Source organism: Conger conger, chromosome 8 (genome assembly GCF_963514075.1).
Source record: "Conger conger chromosome 8, fConCon1.1, whole genome shotgun sequence".
Lineage (NCBI taxonomy): Eukaryota > Metazoa > Chordata > Actinopteri > Anguilliformes > Congridae > Conger > Conger conger.
This window is the reverse complement of record NC_083767.1, coordinates 18,871,356-18,895,965: the sequence shown is the minus strand read 5'-3', so window position 1 is coordinate 18,895,965 and position 24,610 is coordinate 18,871,356.

Here is a 24,610-nt window from a genome sequence, read left to right as displayed (position 1 = left end):
TCAGTAAAAATGGTGCGTTGACCCACTGTAAAAAAATTAATTGTTTGTAAAAAAAAGAATGTTTATGAACAACCTGCAATCATATAGTAGTTCCTAGAAAATCTGTTAAGGTGTCAATATATTTTGCACTGACATTTGATATCCATTCCTTTTTTTCCCAACCCAATTACAGGGTGTCATATGTAGATCAGTTAAAGTGGGAGCGATTAATATACATAAGTACACGTAAGCATGACAAACACAAGCAAAACATTTATAATTTGATTAATTGATTAATTTATTCACTGGCTTACACACATGCATTGGCTCTGGATTAACCAAAAACGTTTAATGTTGATCAAACCTGATGAAGTCTTTAATAACTTTCGGCAGGTAAAACAGGCGGAGGTCGATAAGAGGCAAACTGGTGTATTGAAGACTAAACTGTTTGTAAACAATAATCCAGACAGGGGTTCGGTAACAAGGCAGACCGATACAAAGAAAATCTGAAATGTAGTCGCGGTCACAGGCAGAGATAAGGCAGATAAACAGAAACGAAATCCAAAGACACAAATCCAAACAGAGCCCAATAACAGCGGGTCAAACACGAACAGAAGGGAAATCCAAAAGGCGATGGTCAAAAACAAAATGGGTCAGAACACAAGACAATCACACAGGAAAACCGCTGGAGAGAATAGTGAGGGGCACATCACAATCTGGCAAGGAACTAACAAAACAGACTGATAGATAACGAGGGGAATTAGGTGTGTAGGACAATCAGGAAATTAAAACACTGGGGACACAGAAAACAGAGACAGAGAAACACAGATCATGACACTTATATTATACTATCACTGAAAATGACAAGATAAGATAATTATCACTCCCTCGCGGTCATTAGCCGCATCATGCTCATTAAATGTCTATCGCAGTCCAATCATTGGCGTTATCAGTGCAAATTAAATAATATTACCAAAAGGAAAAACATTTGCATTTGCTAATGAGCCTCATTTTGTGACAAGTTCAAAAAGGTACGACCGTGCAATTTAATTTTCTCAAAGTCATTTAGGGATAAGCATTGAAAATGTTGGAATGAAAGCATACTCCCCCCAGCCCCCTTCCCCCCTCACCCGTCCCTGTCACCAAGATGGCAAAGTTTTGAAGGCAGTTGTGATTGCATCTATTTCTCGCCATGAGGATAGTTTGTTCTTATCTAGAATGCTTTTTATTTATTTATTTATTTATATTATTATCTTTTTGGACATTTTGCTTGTTTGCATCCACAGTTCAAAAATAGTAAAGCTCCAGGGCTATTAGGGCTTTGCTTATGAAAGTGGAGTTTAGGTGAGCAAGCATTTCCTGCTTAGTCGTAAGAAGTATACGCTTATCCACAATATGTTTTCTCTGCTTCGCAAAGTTAACCAAATGTGCTATTTGTATCATAAGTTGAAGTTAAACATCCCTTTGACTTCCAGCAATGTGCACTTAAGCAAATGTTATTTCTGCACACTGATCCTTAGCAAATGGCAAAAGCCTCTGTTTCATCTGTCCCAAAAGCAAAAAGGCATAGTGTTGCATGCAGTGATGGTGCTGCATCTCAAACATTTTCTATGGCAGTCTATATTCAAATCAAACTGCTAGTCTAGGCCTCAGTAGTCTACTCATACTGTAAATTCTGGTTCAAACCTGCAAGCTCTGGATGCTTTGTCTTCAACCTTCAATATTGATTGGAGATTTATTGTAAATATGTATAATGGGCCAACAAATGAACACATTTTGTTCTGTAGAAAATCTTTATTAACTACATCTGTCAACAATCTCTCTGACTGATGGGGGTATGGGGTCCATAAGGAGGAATGCCAATTTGATGTTGTTTATTAATATATGTACTCCTTTATACATTATTCTATTTTTATCAGCAATTCTGACTCAAATGTTCATGCATACACATTTTATGGATTACAGTATCTCTTCTCCTTCCTTTAATTAGCCTGAAATATGTATGAAAGTATCTTCACTTATAAAATCAGGATGATCAATGTAGCACCGATATAGTCTCGCACCAGTCAGTGTGCACCTGCGGATCTGCTATATAACTTCCTAGAATTCATTAATTAACTACAGTACATCAATGTGATATCCCAGCAGCACAAAACAATCTACTGTGTTTTTCAGAGCTAAGATATAGTTGGTACTAAAGGTAGAATGATTACCCTTTTAAATAAACTTTATTAGGGAGAAGTATAAGTCCAATATAATAAATTAAAGCTCACAGTGGTGCTTTTTAGTCCCTCTTCCACCATTTGTTGCAGCAGTCCCTGCAGGAGAGAAATTCCCATACTCTCTCCTATACTTATATAATATATATTATTATTGGCATTTGGCAGACACTCTCATCCAGAGCGACATACAGTTGATTAGACTAAACAGGAGACAATCCTCCCCTGGAGCAATGCAGGGTTAAAGGCCTTGCTTAAGGGCCCAACAGCTGTGCAGATCTTATTGTGGCTACAACGGGGATTGAACCACCAACCTTGCGTGTCCCAGTCATGTACTTTAACCGCTACGCTACAGGCCACCCTTCCATGGGGTGACAGAACCAGCAGTATCCTGCTGTCGATTCTGGGATTCTGGTGCTTGCTCATTATCCCGTCTGCCTGTCATGATATAAATCACTCTTTGACCACCCAACATTGCTCACAGGAGAGGGGAATTGGCTCTGTCTAAAAGGTCTGTTAGCCCACCTGTGAAAATGTGTGCTATGTTGGCTGTCTTTTTCTGTAAATGGTTGGGGGCAGATAAAAAAGGGTAAAAAAGCTAGCACACAATCTTTTTAAAAGATATTCCAGTTCTGTGAAAAGAAAAAAATGTTGAAAGTTCGAAATAATTTCAAATAATAATTAATGAGAAAAGCACAGTGCTTTCCCTACCACTCGAAGCCATTGACTGAAAGGTAATACAAAATAACACTCTAAGTTTGTTTCTGTGTTTCTAAATTAGGGTAGATAAATGTGTATAATTGAACTATCCACAATGGAAAATCATGTAGCAATAGCAAAGGCTACTAGCATAACCATGGTTATTTGAGATTACACTACTGGCCAAAGAATTGACCAAAATACATGATATCAGCCTCCACTTCAGATCTCAGCAAAGTCAGGTTTGCACATACATGAATCTGGATTGGATGGCTGGCACCACTTTTAACCTGCCTCAGCAAATCATCTCTGGACCGCCTATAACTGGTCCAAAATGCTGCTGCCAGGCTGCTGACCATGTTGAGGAGGTCATGTCATATCACTCCTATCTTGGTCTCCTTACACTGGCTACCTGTCAATTTCAGGATCCAGTTCAAGGTTCTTGTGATCACATATAGAGCCCTCCATGGTCAGGCGCCTGCTTACCTTCATGATCTACTCCACCCATATGTTGTCAGCAGGTCTCTGAGGTCTTCTGATGAGGGCTTACTGGTTGTCCCTCGCACTAGGCTCAAAATTAAAGATGACCGAGCCTTCGAATCGGTGGCTCCTAAATTGTGGAATACTCTTCCACCGGACTTAAGAGCTGTGGCCTCAGTGGAAAATGTAAAAAAGCAGCTAAAGTCTCATCTCTTCAGACAGGCGTTTGCCTAGCCGTTTTTGTGACTGTAGTTCCGTTTATCTGTCTGTGAAAGGTGCTATAGAAATAAAATTTATTTACTTCCTTACTTACTGGAAATTGAGCGGAGGCGAAGAGGTAAGGGTTGGAAATGGGACCAAACCAGGAACACATGGACAGGTAAGCAGGGCACGGTAGAGGCAAGCAGAACAAGGATGGGCAAAGCAGGGCACATAACAATCTAGCAAAGATTGTTATACACAGGTAACGAGACAGTGGGATTCAGGTGACTGTTACATTACAGGCATTTGGCAGACGCTCTTATCCAGAGCGACGTACAGTTGATTAGACTAAGCAGGAGACAATCCTCCCCTGGATCAATGCAGGGTTATTGCGAGCCGCGACGTAGGCGGTTCGAATCCGACCGTCTGACATTTGTCGCATGTCTTCCCCTCTCTCTATATATATACTTCAAAGATACAATAGATTTTTGTGTCAAAAAACTGTTACAAGACCATTGTAAATCCCTTCCTAACATCAAACATGTTGACTCACCCTCTGCCTGTGTTTATAGTCCTTAAATTTGAAAATATACAGTTGATGGGCCAGCATTCTGTACCAAAACACCGTATAGCTGTATAATTCAAGCTCACTAATTGGTTCTAATTGCCACAACTGGCGTTTCAGTGTCAGCGCGTTCACAGACAAGGGGGAGGAATAAACAATGCTGTGAAGGTATTTGTGAAGGTATTTGTTGCTGCTATCCCTCTCTTGACTGTTAGAAGTCTGAAATTACCTATTCTACCTTTAATTGTATTAATTCATACATTTTTGGTTAGAACAGCTGCATGTTTTGCTATTTATCGATGCAATGTTTTAAACTTGTTGAAGAACCTATGCAAGTCACTTTGGATTAAAAGCTAAATGACTAAAATGTAAAATGTAAACATTTGGTCATTCAGAACCAGACCATTCTGGTGACACATCAGAAAGAGCGGCATGCCCTGAAAGCCAAAATCCAAGGTATTTAACATGATTGTGACATAGTCTCACCTTCACCAGGAAAGGGAGGGAGCACCAAACCCAGCTGGCCCCACCGCACAGGGGACGGCCATGTTAACACAACAGCACCTGGCGAAGGTGCAAGACGACCTGCTGGCCCAAGAGCCACAAACTGTGCACCTACAAACGTGACAAATTGCTCAGCTCTCCATTCCAGAAAAGCGTCCCTGCCCTAATTGCATCCTCTCGGCGGGAGTCACGGCGGTGGAGACAGACGGCTGTGAAATGCAGATCTGAGCTGTCCCTTCACGCCGAGACGGAAGCGTTCATCGCCGCGGTCACACGAGGGCAGCCCGATTTGAAGCGTGGCAGCGAGGGCCGGCTCATCGCCGGGGTTCTTTTCACAGTTGGCTGCGGCCAGCTGGCCCCTGTTTTCCACCTCGGCGATGGCAAAAGCGGTCAATGGGGGCAAAGGTGTTAAATATGCCATCTGCATACTTGATTGAAGATGAGGAGAGCAGGTTGCATGCCTAGTCCTTCCCCAGTGCAGAGTGTCCCGTTACCTACAGATTTCAAACAGTAATTTGTTGAGGTAGATGATCCCCAAAATGAATCTGCTTTTGTCAAAACGAATGTGTAATTTTACAATATTTGTAGGCTAAAATTAAAAATGTCATGTTTGCCTTTTTATTAGCTGTTGAGAGTTTTAAATTAGTATTCCACTTCCTTGCTGTTGATCATTTAAAATGTCTGTTTCACGGAATCCTGTTGCATCTATTATGTACAGTATTGGTTATTAATGCATACTCTGAGTGCAGTTTTAGCAGGCTAGACATATAATGCAGTTATGAATCATTGGAGAAATGTGTCCAACTCCTTAATAATTTACATAGCAAGGTAAATGTAATTTTCAGCAGACAGGCAAGTGGACTGTGCCTATTATCGATATGTGAACTTATAGATTAGTACTTTTACCCTATCTCTGATAGAGCTCATTTGGCCTCTATTGGACTTATTGTGGGTGATTTAACACTGAGACTTTTATTCTGTACAGTTACCTAAATTATACCAATACCTGAGGGGATTAACAGGTCTGTCTACCTGAACTATGACGCTAGAGGTCAGCACCATTTCTAATATTCAGAGTTTTATGGTCAAAATGGACTGAATAGTCATTAATGCCAGTATAAGTTTGAGAGACCTGAGCAGGGTGAAATAACTTATGTGCTGATGAATGCATTTAGCCAAAGTTCTTCCTTCCCTTTCCGTTATACTCCATCTTTACTTTAATGATATTTAACAGACCATTACTTTCCAGAATGACTTGGAATGCAAACACAATGCAGAGATCAGGGAGAATGTACAGTCCCAAGAGACTAAAAGGGCAGGAAGTGCAAATTCGATTGACAACAACCCTATTGATTGATAGCAACATTCCTATATGCGGACATCAAGGGGTTAGAGAGCAGTTTGCTTATTTAAAAATGATCAACATTAATGTGGTTGTTTCGACATGATAATGAAGATATGGTGAATGAAAAAAAAAAAACACACACTCACACATGAAGTCCCAAAACCAAAACAAGTAGAACTAGTTTTATTGTATTTTAGTGTCTCAGCCTTAGCTGTGCAACTTAAATGATGGAACCTTGTTCCACCTGGCTGAACATCGCCTTGGTATTCTAGTGTACCTCCAAATGTGTACTAGGGAGGTTAAACCGTTTGTGCCAGGGGCACGGACGTGTTACCGTTCCCTGACCATGCTTTTTGGAGTGACTGGGATAGGACCGTGTGAAATGAGGTCACTGTTATTATTCAATGCGGCTGACATGTTGGAGCACCTGGTATGCACCTGTTCTGTTTCCTCATTTCCCTCAACCTCTTTTTGGCCACATTATCCCATCCATTAAATTGCGTTTGTGAAATGGGCTATAGTTCGCTTTTCTGAATAACTCATGTGAATTGCATTTAAACCTTATTTTTTGGCAAGGTTTGAGCCAAATATGTTGTAACTAAATATATTATGCATGCACTGCCTGGTTCAGCTCACAGTAAGTAAAGATTATTTATACAGCACCTTTCTAGAGCAAAGATCATAAAGTGCTTCACAATGCCATGGTTCAGCTCACAGGACAATGTAACAGTTAAATAATTTGTTGTTAAATGTTGTTCTGCCATCTGTTGAGAAAATGCATGAATTAGAATTTCACAAATTTCCCTTTGTCAAAAGTCTCTCATACAGTACATTTCTTGAGATGAAAATATGCCCATTGCTTTGTAGAAGCAGTCTGCCTTGTAATGTTAAAGCGGAGTTCTTTTAAGTAGACCGTCCATTAAATCTGTATAACTACAACACAAATAGCCCAGAGCATGTGCTAATAGTCATCCATCTGTGGTAAAATATTAATGCCGTGGTTGCTTTGCGCTAGCAATGTAGCAGTACTTTTAACAATGTCTAATTGTAAAAATCCAACAGATTGAGTAGTATTTTCCTTCAATACATCATATTTACTGTTTCCATTTTGTTCTTGCCTTGAAGAGGCTATAGTGTTGGGGACAGGGATAAAGACAGGGGGTGGGTGATGTGACAAAGTTCTGTTTGCCTTCCTTGCACCAGAACGTTTAGAATGGAGCAGCTATTGGATGTGGGTCATGCATGCTGGCAGTTTGCAGAATTATCACCATGGCACTGTGGGTTTGAAGATTATTTGTGTCTTGATATTTACTGTACCTTCATCCACCACGCTCTACACTGAGTAGCAGAACCATGCCCAGCAACCTTCTCCATTGTCCTCAGCACTGTGGGGAGCTCCACTCCCTGCTGGCTCTGTGGGAGCAGGCAATACCTGCAGGCAATATGCAATTAAACTCACCTGCAGGTAGTTCCCCATTAGAAGGGCATATAAGACTGTGTACAGCACTTGCCTGAGTTGGGAATGTACTCAAATCTTTGTTGCTGGTGGCAAAGCAGGGATTCGAAAGGCAAAAATGTGTTGTTCCAGCCTTTGTCTCTTGGCTAAGAAAAAATGTGATTGTAATGCAATAAAGTGGGGGAAGTATGCTATAGGAACTACATTTTTCCCTGATGTACAGCTACTGTAGCCAATGTAAAAAAAAAAGTAAAATAAATAAAGCTTGCCAATTTTTCAATCATCATGATGATCCAATTGCTCATACAACACTCATGCTCAGAAGAATGTCAATAATCATAACGGGTACTCATTTCAACCGAGTACTTGGATCACCCCAATACCAAATTTTGGCATACATCCATGGTTCAATAACAATAAGTTTGTCACTGGTACCATTTTTACAGTGATAGAAGCTAGCCAAGAATACCAGAGTAACGGAGAGACAATACATGTCTTCTGGTTCAGTTTTTCCATGCAATTGATGAAATTTGAGATTTTCATGAGATTTTTTGTAGTATGTGTTTATGTATTGTACAGATTGATGGAGACATATGTTAATCAAATCCAGTCCCTAACAAGGTGGGTACTGACAGTTTAAAAATAACTGTACATGCCAATGAACATTTATATACCGATGCTCTTATTTTACGCAAAATTGTTAATGCATTACAGTAAGGGTATAGCTGATAAATTAATCTATAACCAATCCATCATTTAATACCCTTATTTTTCAGCTGTCAGTACCCTCCTCTTTAAAGACTGGATTAGATTAACATGTGTTTAAGTAACTCATAACAATGGCCAAATGCAGAAAAACGGTCAAATCTGAGTGCCCACAAAGAGGTAAATCTGTGCACGAACAGGAACAATGTTCTCCAATAAATTTTTGCATGTTTGACTTTTGCCATTCGAATATGCGAAAATCATGCAAAACACCAACTAGTTCCTGGTATTTCTGCAGTGTAACGACACACCAACACATTCAGCTCAATAGCTCAATCGGTGGGCTTCCCTGCCTGCTTGTGTACATTTTCTAGAGGGTTATCTCGAGGGCTAAAAAAAAAAACTCTGTAGATATTAGCAATACAACCCTCAAAGTCGCTATTAACTGAATATATTAAAAAATGTGTCTCCCCCATGTCTCTTAGGAGGACGGCAAATATAATGGTGACCAGCTTGTCATTCTGTCTACAAATACAGTTGTAAGTCGAAGAGTCTCACCTGCCTCTCCACACATCTTGTGGTGACAAAAAGCACAACAGTATGTAAGCTTCATGAGGAGACCTATTAAGTATTAGTATTGAGTATCAATATATCCACACATACATACAAATACACACACACACACACACACACACTGATTGTGCTAGGAGGGCATCAAGTCTTCAGTTGATGCAAACAAGATTAATAACATTTTGAACAGGTGAATGTTCAGTCGCTCTTGAAAAAAAAAGGCCAGATATTCTGATGTGATTGGATTTGTGAACCACTAGGGGCATCCATCACAAGTGCATTTCTCCTGCTAATGCTGGAAATGGTCTATAAAGGTTTTCCCATTGGGCTAATAACAAATTGCATTTGAGAGGCACAATTTCACGGTGACATCTGTCATCCTGCCTAGTACACCCATTCACATTAAGCTACCTAAAAATTCATAGTCTGTCAAAATAAAGAAAAAATAGCCCATGGTAAGTTGTGCTGTAAATATGGGCGGCCTGCCAAAAAGATATGCACACTTCAATGAACCTATATCCCAAAGATACATTTTCGCACATACATTTTACATGGCACATCTGAGCTCACTGCATATGTAAGGAATGATCTGAGGTAAGAATGCATAAACCTTGCTGCACATCAGCTATCCTGACCAAAAGAGCAATTCATTCTTCATTCTTAAAAGCACATTCCATATGTATTTTCAGAAGATATCTGGGCCTGTAACCATTAGTCTCCTTGCTAAAAATCTATGCTGAGCACTGGAGCTACCCCATTGAGCAAAGTACTTGGTGCCTCACTTTTTAAACCATATTACACATCTCAGAAATTAATATATTTAACACCACTTAGAACAATAAAAAATAACTTTGTTATTGTCTTTTGAACCTGTCAAAGTTTTCCTGCTCATTTTCCAGGCAGTATCGTTTTTCGGGCTCACTCATGCAGATTGCTGCCTTGGTTAATTGGTTTCCAGGTGCAGTCTAATTACTAACCAATTATCTGTTATTGGTAGACGGGCTCTACCCTATGTAAGACTCATTGTCCCTCCATTCTGTGCTTGAGTGTTACATTGTGTTTCAGACACTGAGCCAGGTAGACATAGCCTGCAAGGCTGGTTTTTCATTAGAGAATTAAAGCTGTGTTACCCCATATTCAGGTAACCGCATCAGGTTTTCTTTATTATTTTCTTTTGTCTCTATTAAGTCAAAATAGACTCTTGTACCAGGTTTTTGGTACTATTTTAGTTGGCGTTTCGCCATGTCCTTCAGGAGAACTAGATTATAAAAATCCCAGATGTTTGTTTCCACACATGTACAAGTACACAATGCTGTAGAAATTTGTTAACTCTTGAGAATCGCTAAGTTCACAAAATAATGGAAGCACTATCATTTGTTGGTCATATTTGTGATGTCATTTAATTGGATAGTCCTACTTATATGTATATGTAGTATGATGTCATCCACTAATTTTTTCAAAGCCAAATGCAATTAATAACATTTTGTCTTTTTTGCAAATTATAAATACAGATACTGACAATAGCTGACAACTTTTTGGTGAGACTTGGAGTTTATCCAAGATAGATGCTGTAAATAAAAGGAAGTCACTATTGAACACAAATTGGCTGAGCCAGGCCCCCCAGCCCAAAAACATACCAAATTCTCCCATGGGTTTTCACAGATATGTGTAAAATCAATCTACAAAATAGCAGTGCTGATCCCAGATCTAAAGACTGTGGCCTGCACTTCACCTAATGTGGTGGTCTGTCATAAAATTAATTAATTTCAAAATTCATTCAAGTTGGAGGCTTCAGTAGATGAGTGAATGCGTGAGTAAATGTCAGATGTGACGGCTTAAAGGTGTCACTCACCATGGTGAAAAGAGAGAGAGGGAGTGGAGATAGAAAAAGGACTGACCTGAAGTTTTGAACAGCGGCTACAAGCAGAAAGCTGAAAAGCTTTGCCTCTTTGGTTTGTTTTGTCTTTGTTTGAATGTATTATTTGTGCCCAGAAAGCATGAGGGGGAAGGCAAAATTGTAAAAAAAATTAGTTTACTCTTTTGTTTGTCTGTGTAATGAGCTCTCTCTGTTTTGGTAACACAAGGGTGTTACCCAGCATGTGATGGGGACAGTTTATTCGGTCACCCAGAATGCCTGTACCAGACGCCTACACTTTCTTACATAGATGGGAGAAGCACTTGCTCAGATTAGCTGAGCATGCACTGTTGAACAAAATAGCCGTTTTAATAGCCCGCATACTGTATATATATTGTTTTGTAATTGCATGCATTCTTTTATAGCCGCAGACATTATGCATCCGTTCTCCCACTCTCTATTATTTTTTAAATTTGCATTAAAATGTGCTGTTGCCAATCAGTTTTCACAGAATGCCAACAGCTTTGTCCTGGCACCAATCAGATTACACCTCATCAGCCATGATTCATGATGGCATAAAAGACCCTCAGTGACCATCTTGTCACGTTCACTCTCTGTGGTGAGTAGCACACAGAGAACATATTCTGAAGAAAAGGCACAGATGACCAAACCATGCAGACACTTGAAATGACTGAGGGAATGTTAATAACAGGCAGTTATCCGAATAGATACTCAAAAATATCTTGAAGGGTTGGGTAGATCTGGGAATTGTATTGACACATGCTACAATAGTATCTAGATGTATGTATTAGAAAAGTTCACTGACTGCAGCATTACACCAAGCCAGTGCAAACACACTGACTGTATGGTCTGATGTTATACGCTGGCTCAGGAACCTGATGTAAAGATGCTCTCATATTTTGACATTGTCATAGTATACTATATGTGACCGAATGTTGTAAAGGGGGTATCATTGGAATTTTTGTACATTTATTGTTTTAAATTCGACGTAAAACTACAAGAACAAATTAACTATCGCTTCTTGTCCATTTTGGAGATATAGCTTGTTGGATTGTGTGTCTAACAGAAGTGGTTTTGACAAAATCAACATTTTCAACAAGTTTGGTCAGAGATTATCTCAGTTATGTAAACATGGTTATGTTAAGCCCAAATATTTAGGAAAAGTGGAAGGAGGTGCTAGGGTATTTAATTTACAATGTTGCAGGAATTTAGAATTAGTAGTAATTTGAAAATTGTAAAAAATAAAAAAAGATTGAAGAAGGCTAATGCAGTAGGTCAAAGGGCTGTGACATTGGTAAAATTGGTTTCATTTGCATAGCTACAGTAGTTCAACCAACAGAAGAATGTGGCGGACTAGTCCGGCTGTAATTTAAAATACATATTTTCCATATGTGCACATTGTGACGTAATGTATTTATAGATAATATTGAATATTTCAAGATTCCAGATCTCTGCTTATCAAATTTTTTGCTAAAATCGAATTTGACGTTTTTAAGCATCCTGTAAAATTCAGAGCTGCACGATGATGCCCTTTTTACCGAGTCGAGTCACATTTGCTTTGTTATCTGTGTATGTATTTTCATATTTTGCATTGTCATTCTGCTCTATTTCATTACATTACATTATTGGCATTTGGCAGTTGCTCTTATCCAGAGCGACGTACAGTTGATTAGACTAAGCAGGAGACAATCCTCCCCTGGAGCAATGCAGGGTTAAGGGCCTTGCTCAAGGGCCCAACGGCTGTGCGGATCTTATTGTGGCTACACCGGGATTAGAACCACCGACCTTGCGTGTCCCAGTCATTTACCTTAACCACTATGCTACGCTGTTTGTGTTTAACCTCACTCCCCACAATTAAACAAAAAAGCTATTTTTTTATATCACAAGACATGGAATGTTGCATTTTCAAATGTTTATTTCACACTGGGAGCTTCCCAAAATGGATTCATAGAAACAGGACCAATCATTGTGTTTATTTGCTTCATGTTGATCTGACACAGCACAGGTTTATCCTGCACAAATAATGAGTATTCATGCTGATTGAATAGGTGAGCTAACTGGATTTGCTTGTAGCACTGAGCAGGTATCCAAGCTATAAAATTGGCCAGACCTTCAGAGACCAGGGGATTTTTGCCAAAACCTCAGGGTAAACTCAATTGGCTGTGTTTATTTTTGCATGTTTGTTGTATCACCCTTTGTCAGTAACCTCAATAACTCTGAAAAGAATGCAATTGTCCCAGTTTTATTGCACACAGGATATCTCTTGATTTGAGTCCCACAGCATCTATTCTGCTTTCATGCAGTCTAATACATATTTCAAATAAAAGCCCAAATACCCTGTCGTGTCTAGGAAACGACAGAGTCCAAATCTTCAATTTGTCGAAAAACATCTTCGCGAGGGAAAAGACGACACCAGGCAGCAAGATCTTCAGGAAAATCAGACTTTATTAGCACACGTGCATAAAGCCGGATCAGCTCTCCAGAACTGAACCCCGACTGGCATTTGTACACCCATTTTATACACAGTTACTCCACCTACAACTCCTCCTCAAACCTCATTCTGGCAAATCACCCACACTTTTCTTATCGTAACTCCTCCCAACGCTCCTCCCACAACGTCATTGTGGCAAATTGCCAACGGTCCTTATGCTCTGCCAACTCTGTACAAAGTTCAGGGCATTCTGCCAACTACGTGTCCTCACTTCACCCCGCACCTGCTCTTGGCAAACTACCAGACCTCAGAAAGTTCTGGATGCCCTCCCTCTAACACGTCATCCATACACGTCACTCTGTATCTTTCGCTTTTTATAAGACAAACTAAGCAGCAGAAATCATTGAAAATATACAGACAAACTAAACATTTCATTAATATTCACTTCTAATATACTTTTCTAATATACAGACATACTAAACATTTGATTAATTATTCTCTTCTAAGGGAATAAATGTACGTAGCATTCTTTGCTCTCATTTCAACAGTTTTCACTGTGGTTTCTTGCGTTTTCATAAGCTCAGCTATAATTAATGTTCTAGGTCAAATAGATACACTCCTGGCATAAAACATCGAGAGTCCCGGAGAAATCAGCTGTACAGTCATATCCGTGTCCTTGACAGTTTGGTCTACACAGTTCAAGACGGGGCCCCCCCCTGCCAGCTGGCTGGGCTCACTGTGTAATCCTAGCACAATTTAGCAGTTAATCAGTTTGAAACTATACAGGGTACATATCATACTTTAATACAGATATATTGATAAACTTTTAGCACACATCGTTGAGAGTTTTGGAGGAACCAGCCTGCTCACTAAGGTGGAGTCTGATTTTGACTTGTGATTGGTTATCATGCTTTTAGGAGGGAGATCTTTCGTTCTGTGAATTTTTCCCTACATTCCCCCCTTTCGGGGTCAAAACCTATGGCCCCGAATATCTCCCTTGGCCAATGCACCATACTAAGTTGGGTTCCTGCACATCCCCTGCTGCTATAGCAGCATCCAATTGCCTCAGACTCAATATAACAGCGTTTCCATGGTTCCTCCAACACTCTCTGCACAAGTGCATCCCGCGTAATTTGACTGGCCATAGCCGTATCACAGCTGTATGTATTATCCTAAGTGACTCAACTATTAAAATTATCACACACTTAACACGTTGATTCGTAGCACGAGGAATTGCCATAGTCCATGTAACAGGTGGGCTCCTGGATCCAACCAGTGGATGTGGTCTGCACGTCCCTCCACTGGTGAGCTGGCTTGATCTTCCAACCAGTGGATGTGGTCTGCACGTCCTTCCACTGGTGAGCCGGCTTGCAATTCCCTGGGTCCGCTGGGGCACTGTTGGTGCTTCTGGCACTCCCTGCTGTGAGCTGGAATAAAGTGACCCTAAAAAACCAAAACCAAAATAACAACATACAACCCAGAAAAAACACTAGGCACGGAAATAAAGAACCCTGAGACGCAGCTCAGGAAAAAACACAAACCAAAATACAAATACCGGGGACAACGTCCCTCACCCACAAGCTCACATGAGCAAGAAAATAAAAAGAGACAAAGAACCTTTAGGAAGGCGTCTGGTTCTATGTGTTACTACTCTGTCTGAGTTCACCAAGTTTACTTTTATTTTTACTTTGATTATCTACTCCAATTAGAATCAGATAAATACCAGCTATCATAAATACTACCCCTACCAGCATCATCAAAATTGCGCTGACTCTGCTGCCCTTTCCACTGATTGGTTTGCCCACCATTCCCTGGCCCTCCCTTCATTTGGTTCCCACCCATTTGTAGTTCCCCCCCTTGTATATTACCTTGCATGGCCACTGGGTGAGGGATGCCGGAGAAGTTGTAGACCACCGCTGGCGGGGCGCCATTGGGCTGCTCCATGGTTCAGGTGTGGGGGGTGCTTTTGTTCTTTGGCTTCCAGCTCCTTCAGCTGCACAGTAGTTTTCTTTGAATGTCTTTAGCTTGATCTTCCAGCTTTTTTCCATCTTTTCGCTGTCTCTCTTCAGCATGCGCCACATGATCCACAAACTCCCTGTGTGTCATGGTGTTCAGTCCCACCACCTCATCGAGGCGGCACCCCACTCCTGGTGACATCCCCTCCCGTATGGCTTTACGGCATTATGGGATCTGTTTGTGCGTCCCTTTCAGTTATCAGCCTCCACCTGCGCAGCACGTACATTGTCAAATGGCCCACTGTCCACTGCTGTAGGTTTGCATCTGGGCTCTGACAACGCCAGCCTGCTCGAATATGTCCAGCATTGTTTCCATCCCCACAACCTTCCCCAGGAGAGCCTTCAGGCCCCCGACAGCCAAGATTCGGCCGCTCATCTCCTTCTCCAGCACCCTGAACCAGTGGCTCACTCCATTCTGTAACTCAGGGAGATTTGTTATTACATGTTGCATGCCCTGAGTGGACCAGGGAATGTATCGAGGTACAGCAGCCCTAATTAATAATGGCTCTACTATTTTGGGGAGTTCCTCCTTATCGCGGAACCGTATGGGTTTCTGTGTTGTTCTTGTTTTATTTTTAAAAAATTATAGTTCTGTATCACCCAGCTAAGTCCCTCTGCACCTGTTTTGACCCCCCTTCTCCACACTCCTCCTTCCCAAGGCCACACGTCATATGGAGGCGGAGTCGCCTCTTCGCTTCAGTTTCTACCCGCCGCCATTACGCTCTCCTTCTCCTCCGCATATTTTTCTTATCAAACGGCCATTTTGCCACCATTTTCTTAGTTCTTTTTTTGTTTCCACTTATCGGAGATAGTTTCTATCTCCTGTATACATTTAAGATACACCCCCGCTATTATCTCAATCGCAGTTTTCTTTCCCTTTTTCATTTTCATATACTGCCCGTAATACTTTTATATTATCTATTTATTTATATTTTTTCCGCCTATTATTATCTATATTATTATGTCTTTAACCTTTATTTTCCCTATTATTATCTATATTATTATATATTTTATCTTTATTTTTCCGCCAGAGCCTGTATTTTCTCCCGTTAATACTTTTATTCACTCTTTGCGTTTCTTATCTTACACATACATAAATAACGATTTTTACCTCCGTTGTCTCAATACAACGTTATATCCGCACACGCACAAGCATTCTAAGCCTCAGCACAGCGTTATTTTTACCTTTGTTGCCTCAATACAACATTATATTCGCACAAGCCTTCGAAGCATCAGCACAGCGTAACAGTATTTTCTCTTACATCACAGCAATTTTTCTCTTACATCACACCTTGAGGTAACTACCTAGATATAGCTTGCAGGATCCCCTTTTTGGGTTTCTTTCCCTCCAAGTCTCTGGCACCTCTTATCACATAACTTAAAATCGTTAGCAGCAACAATATAACTTCAGTCCGCAGTATCAATATACTTTTTAGACTTAATACAAGTTCTGCTAAAAAAACATTTTCCAACACAATTAATAACTTCCCACACCGCTTACTCACAGTTCGCCGCGCGCACGTTTCCTGAAAAGTTTGCTACGTTTTTCCCCTTAATTTAGTTGCCGGGTTAGTTATACGAGAGAATGTTGCCTCCGGCGTCCGGGAGAGGAGATCAGAGTCCTTGAATACTTTCATTCCCTGATAAGCTGCAGCTGCAGCCTATCAAAAAGTACTCTCCGCCCTGGTCTCCAGTCGCCGGGAGCTTCTCTTTCTCTTTCGTATCCCGGACGAGCCCCCAAATGTCGTGTCTAGGAAACGACAGAGTCCAAATCTTCAATTTGTCGAAAAACATCTTCGCGAGGGAAAAGACGACACCAGGCAGCAAGATCTTCAGTAAAATCAGACTTTATTAGCACACGTGCATAAAGCCGGATCAGCTCTCCAGAACTGAACCCCGACTGGCATTTGTACACCCATTTTATACACAGTTACTCCACCTACAACTCCTCCTCAAACCTCATTCTGGCAAATCACCCACACTTTTCTTATCGTAACTCCTCCCAACGCTCCTCCCACAACGTCATTGTGGCAAATTGCCAACGGTCCTTATGCTCTGCCAACTCTGTACAAAGTTCAGGGCATTCTGCCAACTACGTGTCCTCACTTCACCCCGCACCTGCTCTTGGCAAACTACCAGACCTCAGAAAGTTCTGGATGCCCTCCCTCTAACACGTCATCCATACACGTCACTCTGTATCTTTCGCTTTTTATAAGACAAACTAAGCAGCAGAAATCATTGAAAATATACAGACAAACTAAACATTTCATTAATATTCACTTCTAATATACTTTTCTAATATACAGACATACTAAACATTTGATTAATTATTCTCTTCTAAGGGAATAAATGTACGTAGCATTCTTTGCTCTCATTTCAACAGTTTTCACTGTGGTTTCTTGCGTTTTCATAAGCTCAGCTATAATTAATGTTCTAGGTCAAATAGATACACTCCTGGCATAAAACATCGAGAGTCCCGGAGAAATCAACTGTACAGTCATATCCGTGTCCTTGACAGTTTGGTCTACACAGTTCAAGACGGGGCCCCCCCCTGCCAGCTGGCTGGGCTCACTGTGTAATCCTAGCACAATTTAGCAGTTAATCAGTTTGAAACTATACAGGGTACATATCATACTTTAATACAGATATATTGATAAACTTTTAGCACACATCGTTGAGAGTTTTGGAGGAACCAGCCTGCTCACTAAGGTGCAGTCTGATTTTGACTTGTGATTGGTTATCATGCTTTTAGGAGGGAGATCTTTCGTTCTGTGAATTTTTCCCTACAACCCAAATGTGAATACAAACAGAACATGCATAACTGGTGTCTCTCCTCTATAAGGATTGAGTCATATTCATAAATGTTCATAAATATGGAGGTTAGCTTGGGAACCAGAAGAGCATGGACCTACTGTACACAATTATGAACATTTGCAAGCCTAGGTGATATACACTCCCTACGCACTTCATTAGGTAGACCAGCTTGTTAATGCGAATATTTAATTAACCAATCATGTGGCAGCAACTAAATTAACATAAAAGCATGCAGACATGGTCAAGAGGTTCAGCTGTTTTTCCGACCATAGGTCATAATGGGAAGTGGGAAGAGACTTTGACCATGCAATGATTGCTGGTGCCAGACATGGTGGTTTGAATATCTCAAATTGCTGATCTCCTGTGATTTCCCCATACAATAGTCTCTAGGGTTTCCAGAGTGGTTCTGCGGGCAAAAACACCTTGTTAATGAGAGGTCAGAGAAGAAGGGCCAGACAGGTCGAAACTGACAGGAAGGTGACGGTAACACAAATTACCATACATTACAACAGTGGTATGCAGAAGAGCCTCCCTGAACACATGTGTCAAACCTCATAAGTGGATAGGTTACAGCAGAAGACCAATAAGTCTAATAAATAAATAAAGTGCTCACTGAGTGTACATATATTTAAAAGTATTCATGTTTTTTTTCCCTCTTCATTCTTTTCAGATAAACAAAGAAATGCAATGTCCTACATACAACATAGTAGCTCTTCAATGTTTTAACTGTCTAGCAATTTTAACAAAGAAAAAAAGGGCAACAGTGGCAATGGGGGTTGCTGTGTGATCGATCATACTGAGAATAAAAGCCTTGTCTTCTTCATTGTGCTCTGGAGACTGTGACAGGAGATTGCACAATAAATGCACTTCACTTCATGTACAGGCCATTCACCCAGATTGGCTCATTTTTCTGTGATGAACAATGCCATCACCTCAATGTTTTCAGTGCTGTATTTTGTCCGAATTTTCCGTTTCAATCAGAAAGCTGTACTCTCTTTTATGGTGTGACAGAACACTGGGATCATAATTATTGATGATGAAAATTGATCATTGCCCCAGCCAAATAAGTAAGGAGTAAAAATAACATTACTGGCCTAGACTACTCTGTATTAAATATACTACATAGTAGTGTACACCAGAGTCTAAGAACAAAAATACTCCCTGCCTTTATCAAACCAAATATAAGCATAAGGTCCCATGAAATTAATTATGTTGGGAAAACAGTCAATTTAAATGACTTAGCTCAAAGATAAAATTGCAACCATAGTAAATACTTAGTGAGCACTTTATTAGGTATTTATTGGAATTCTGCTGCTGTAGCCTATCCACTTTTTTTTAAAGCATTGTTTTGAAGCATTGTGTTCAGAGACACTGTATACTGTTATGCGTGGTTATTTGCGTTACTGTCACCTTCCTGTCAGCTTCAACCAGTCTGGCCCTTCTCCTCTGACCTCTCCCATTAACAACAGGTTTTTCCCCACATAACTGCTGCTCACTGATTGTTTTTTGTTTTCTGCAGCATTCTCTGCAAACTCTAGAGACTGTTGTGCATGAAAATCCCAGGGGATCTGAGATACTCAAACCATTCTGACTGGCATTTCTTCCCTATTTTGACATTTGGTCTACAAAACAGCTGAACCTCTTTACCACGTCTGCATGCTTTTATGCATTTAGTTGCTGCCACATGATTGGCTGATTTAAATACATCCATTAACAAGCTGGTGTACAGGTCTACCTAATAAATCAGTCACTGAGTGTAGTGCTTCACAATATGAAGCCTCTCTAATATTGGCAGTGCGTGCCCTATGGACATTGGACCAATCGGATCAGACCTGTGTGTGTGTGTGGCTGTACGACAGGGCGATTATCCTCAGGTGTGGGGGAGAAAGTGGGACATCAGAGGATCAGGTACATTCAGAGTTCTGTCACATTACCGTTTCTGGGATCATGGCCAGACCTGCATCCCAGTCTGTGCAAATAAATTCCCGAAAAGCTGAGCTGTTTTATAAAACTTTCATGTTCTTTAATCCCCTTTCTTGAGTCCTAAATTATATTTGTTGGTACTTAAGGCAACCTTAATGTCACGCTCAAATTGGATAACAAACTATAATTTCTATTAAACATGAAAAAAAAAGTGTAGAGATAAACGGTATAACTGCCAACTATAAATACCATGCTGAAATTACTTGTTTGAGGCATGCAGTTTTAACATCATGTTCTCTCTCTCTGGACACGGCTTGCGATACTAAATTCATGCAGTCCTTACCATATTGTGTCTAAATATTCAGTAATCTACCACAGAAAATGGTTGAAAGAGATGGTAAAAAAACTCAAATGGTCATCAATTATGTAAATATCGGTATGTCCATGTATAATGAACAGGCATGCATATTAATATACGGCAATATGTAAATGTACTGTGTATTGCCTTCCTGTTTGACTTTTAGACCTGAAGATTACCAGGGGTCGGGAAAACAATAAGAAAAGCATCTCTCAAAATTGTAATCGGCAACAGATTCAGAAGTGGTCAGTAAAAAATAAAATATGCATAAGGAATAATTGACCTTGGATGTTTCAACCTAGAAACAGATAGGATTCTGACCTGACCCTGGAAATTGATTGCTATAAGAACCAATTACTTCCATTCAACCAATGTATGCTAACTTAGAAATTAAATTAAGAAAAAACAAAATGACCACGATCCACTTTGGCTTGGCTCCTTGAACTTGTAGCCAAACAAATAATTGGAACCGAATGCATTGTATTTGTTGTCTTGCTAGTAGCAGTTCTCTGTGAATCCCCACCTGTCCCCCGAAAATAAGTTGCTGCTGTTAAAACATCTTACCACTACAAACAGAAGGCTGTGAGCCTCATAAAGCATTGAAGAACCCCACTAAATGCAACACGTGACATTACTGTCTATCATCGCTTAATAGCAGCTTTTTATATTTTGATTTATCAGCTGGATGACTGGGGAGGTAAAGAGTGATAATTGTCTAATACTAATTTCAGTCCTGGAGGGCCGGCGTGTGTGCAGGTTTTTGTTTCAACCAATTAATCTGGCTAAATGAGCTAATTTAATGTATACACCAACACTAGTTCACTCTTAGATTAAATACAGCAAAACCATATCATATAGGGACGCAAGAATGGTCTCCGGCTGTCATTCATGCACTGTCAAGAAATGTAGCGAAACTGTCTGATGGCATGAATGCTAGAACTAATTTAATTGAAACCAGAAATGTTGCCTTGTTACCCATCTCTGGTCGGACAAATGCGTCTCCTCACATGCATCTATTTATTTTAATTATCATTAGGGCTTTTGACATGGTCCATATAGCAGCACAACACAAAAAGCTATGCTATAGACTCGTTTAACCTCATTTATCCACATAGTAGCCTACACTATCAAATTAGATTTTCAAGACCTTTTTTATCCCTAGCTTCTGACAAGTTGATTGACACCTTGCATGGCAGCCTTTTGTCCTTGGTGTGTGAGTGTGTGTGAATGAGTGAATGAGAGGCATTCATTGTAAAGCACTTTGTGTAGCCCTTTGTGCAGTCACTGGGTGTTACTAAAGTGCTATATAAATGCAGTCCATTTAACAAGAGGCAGTTTTACAAGCAGTTTGTGACTCGCATCAAGTGAGCTGTAAGCTGCTGAATTTACCATTATTTTGGTTGTAATAGTTCATAAATACAAACTCCCAGCTTAAATAATAGTCTTATTGTGGTAAATAAATAGCATGTGTACCTAGATCAACTAATAAGTGATGCAATAAGAAGTAACAGTATGCTGTATTTCTGTAACTGCTGATCTCCTGGGATTTTCATGCACAACAGTCTTTCGAGTTTACTCAGAATGGAGCGAAAAACCATCTTGGGTGCCACTTCTGACAGCCAAGAACAGAAAGCTAAGGCTGCAGTGGGCACAGGCTCACCAAAACTGGACAGTTGAAGACTGGGAAAACTTAATTTGGTGCCAACAGCAGGCATCCATGGCCTTGAGTCAACAGGCAAGACTGGAGGTGGTGGTGTAATGGTGTGGGGAATGTTTTCTTGGCACACTTTGGGCCCATTAATACCAATCAATCATTGCCTACTTGAGTAATGTTGGTGACCATCTGCATCCCTTCATGCCCACAATGTAACCATCTTCTAATGGCTACTTCCAGCATGAGAATGCACAAACTACACTACAAAGCAAAAGTAATCTCAAACTGGTTTCATTAACTGGTTTTCACTGGATCTGAATCCAATAGAACACCTTAGGGATGTGGTAGAATGGGAGATTCGCAGCATGAATGTGCAGTTGACAAATCTGAAGAAATTGCGTGATGCAATCATGTCAACATGGAATAGAATCTCAACATCTTGTGGAATCCATGCCACAAAGAATTTGAAAGCAAAGGGAGGCCCTACTCAGTATGAGTATAGTGTTCCTAATAAAGTGCTCTGTGAGTGTATATAATAGTATCGTCACAGTGGGAAAAGACTGAATCATTGAGCCCCATCTATTGCAATTATGTAAGAAGGTCCTGCCTTAAGCAGATGAAGGTCTGAGGGGGGAGACGTGCTGACAGACAAATTGATCAGAAACAATGTTGAGACAGCAGGGTGTCAGAACAATGACTGAGCAACATTGAAGACCAGTGACACTGAGTACATGTAATGGACACAGAGCCAGCGTCAAAGTTCACAGTGAGAAAAATGTAATTGTAAAGATGATGGCAATGGCGATGATGATAAATAAATAATGGTTATTTTTAGTGACATATTTCATATTTCAAATGCCTTGAACTTCTTTCACATTAAAATTGACTTCACATGTTCGAATAGGATGGCTATACAATATACGTATACAGTATGGTATGGCTTGTCATTTGTCTTGGTAATTATGTCTGTCAGCTTGGAGTACTTGTGATGAAATATTTAGCTCATATCATTCCATTGTTTGTCATTGCTTTGACAGCACTGAATATGACATCCATTAGAAGTGTACACCACTTAATCAGGCCAAGTGTGTGACAAGTGAAAATAAACAGAGGAACCAACATCTTGAAAAGTAGTTTGATCTGTGTCTTTTGCCCTGCGCCTGCCCCCTGACCACCATGCACAATGTCAACCGAGTAGCTTGACTGGTTATGCATGACGAGAAAGATGAGACTAACTGTGTTGTATTGGGATTATCCCCTTTCAATTAATCAAATAGACACCATCTCTAACATCATGGTAGAGAAAATATGTATTGTCAAAGCTTATTCATATCCTAATCCCAATGCAAATGAATATTATATGAAACAATAAATACATTTTTGGATGGTGTGTTTGAAGCAATTGCCAGTAGATTTCTGATTATAATTCAAAATAGGGCGTAGTGCACAGATGATAGGACAGCTGGCTGATTTTGTTGTAGTTTGTAACTTTTCTGACAAGTCTTTGAAGCAATTGCCAAAAACCAAACAAGCGAAAAGATCATGCATAATTTCTGGAAGTCTGAAAGAGACTTACAAGAGACTTAGTCTACTACTACTACTACTACTACTACTACTAATAATAATAATAATAATAATAATAATAACAATGATAGATGATGCTGATTCAACTTCAGCTGATGTACAACTTGCTCATTTATGACTGTACTAAAATGGATACCATATGTCATGTGCCCTAGCACTATCCGAACCAAACTGGACAATTCAAGTTGCTGCAAGAGCTCCTGCACACCTAACAGTCAACCTTGGCAAACTTCACATCATAGTACCACTGGTTTACCTTGGTTTAATAAGCTCAAAGGAAAAGCCTGTTTTACTTAAAAATTAAGTACATTTTCTACATCTGGTCCTAAATGTCAGACTTATTATGGCAGCAAATTGAATACAACTTATTAGTATTTTGAAGAGCTGCCAATTTTCTGAGGATCAGTGAATCACTCTGTAATCCATAGATGTTCTTTGCCTTCATCTCTGCCTACTGACTGTTTGAATGATGTGCAAACTGCACCTCCTTTTTGATATATTATATATGCAATATGTTGGGTCACTGAAATGTTTGTTAATCAACTCTCATTTAGTACTTTTAACTCTTGCTTGTTGCTTACTGGACTTGTGTAAACTCAATTAAAACTGTTGTAATGCATTTGTTTTGCAGTTCAGAAAAATAAATACATTCAAGAATAAAACTGATCTAATTTAAAAAACTGCATCTGAGACAGTCATAATAAGAGATTACACAACAATGTACATTTAGAGCAGTGGTCGCCTACCCTGTCCTGGAGATCTACCATTCTGTTGGTTTTCACAGCAACCATAATTTGGCACACGTGCAATTGGATCTCTTGCCTTTAAATGAGGTGTGCATTGTTAGGTTTTGAGTGAGAACCTACAGGGCGCTAGATCTCCAGGAACAGGGTTGGTTACCACTGCTTATAGCATGGGTAGGTCATGCAGATTTCGTATTCACAATCCAGTCCTGGTCAGTGGTTCCATGCATTTATAGCCCTTCAACAGGGAGGGAAAAATAAACTACAGTGAATGTGAGTAATTCTTTGAACTCACCTCATATCAATCCTGGTTTTGGGTAAACCACTGCAGCCTTAACCACATTGCATACACAATTCTCATGGGTGTCTCTCTGCTAGTCTAGTATGGCACCAACACTGGCTGCTGACCGACATTGGGTGGTGATAGTTTTCACTGTGTTACAGACTACCTCTAGTGATTACTTTTTTCTTTGACCTTTACAAAAAGAT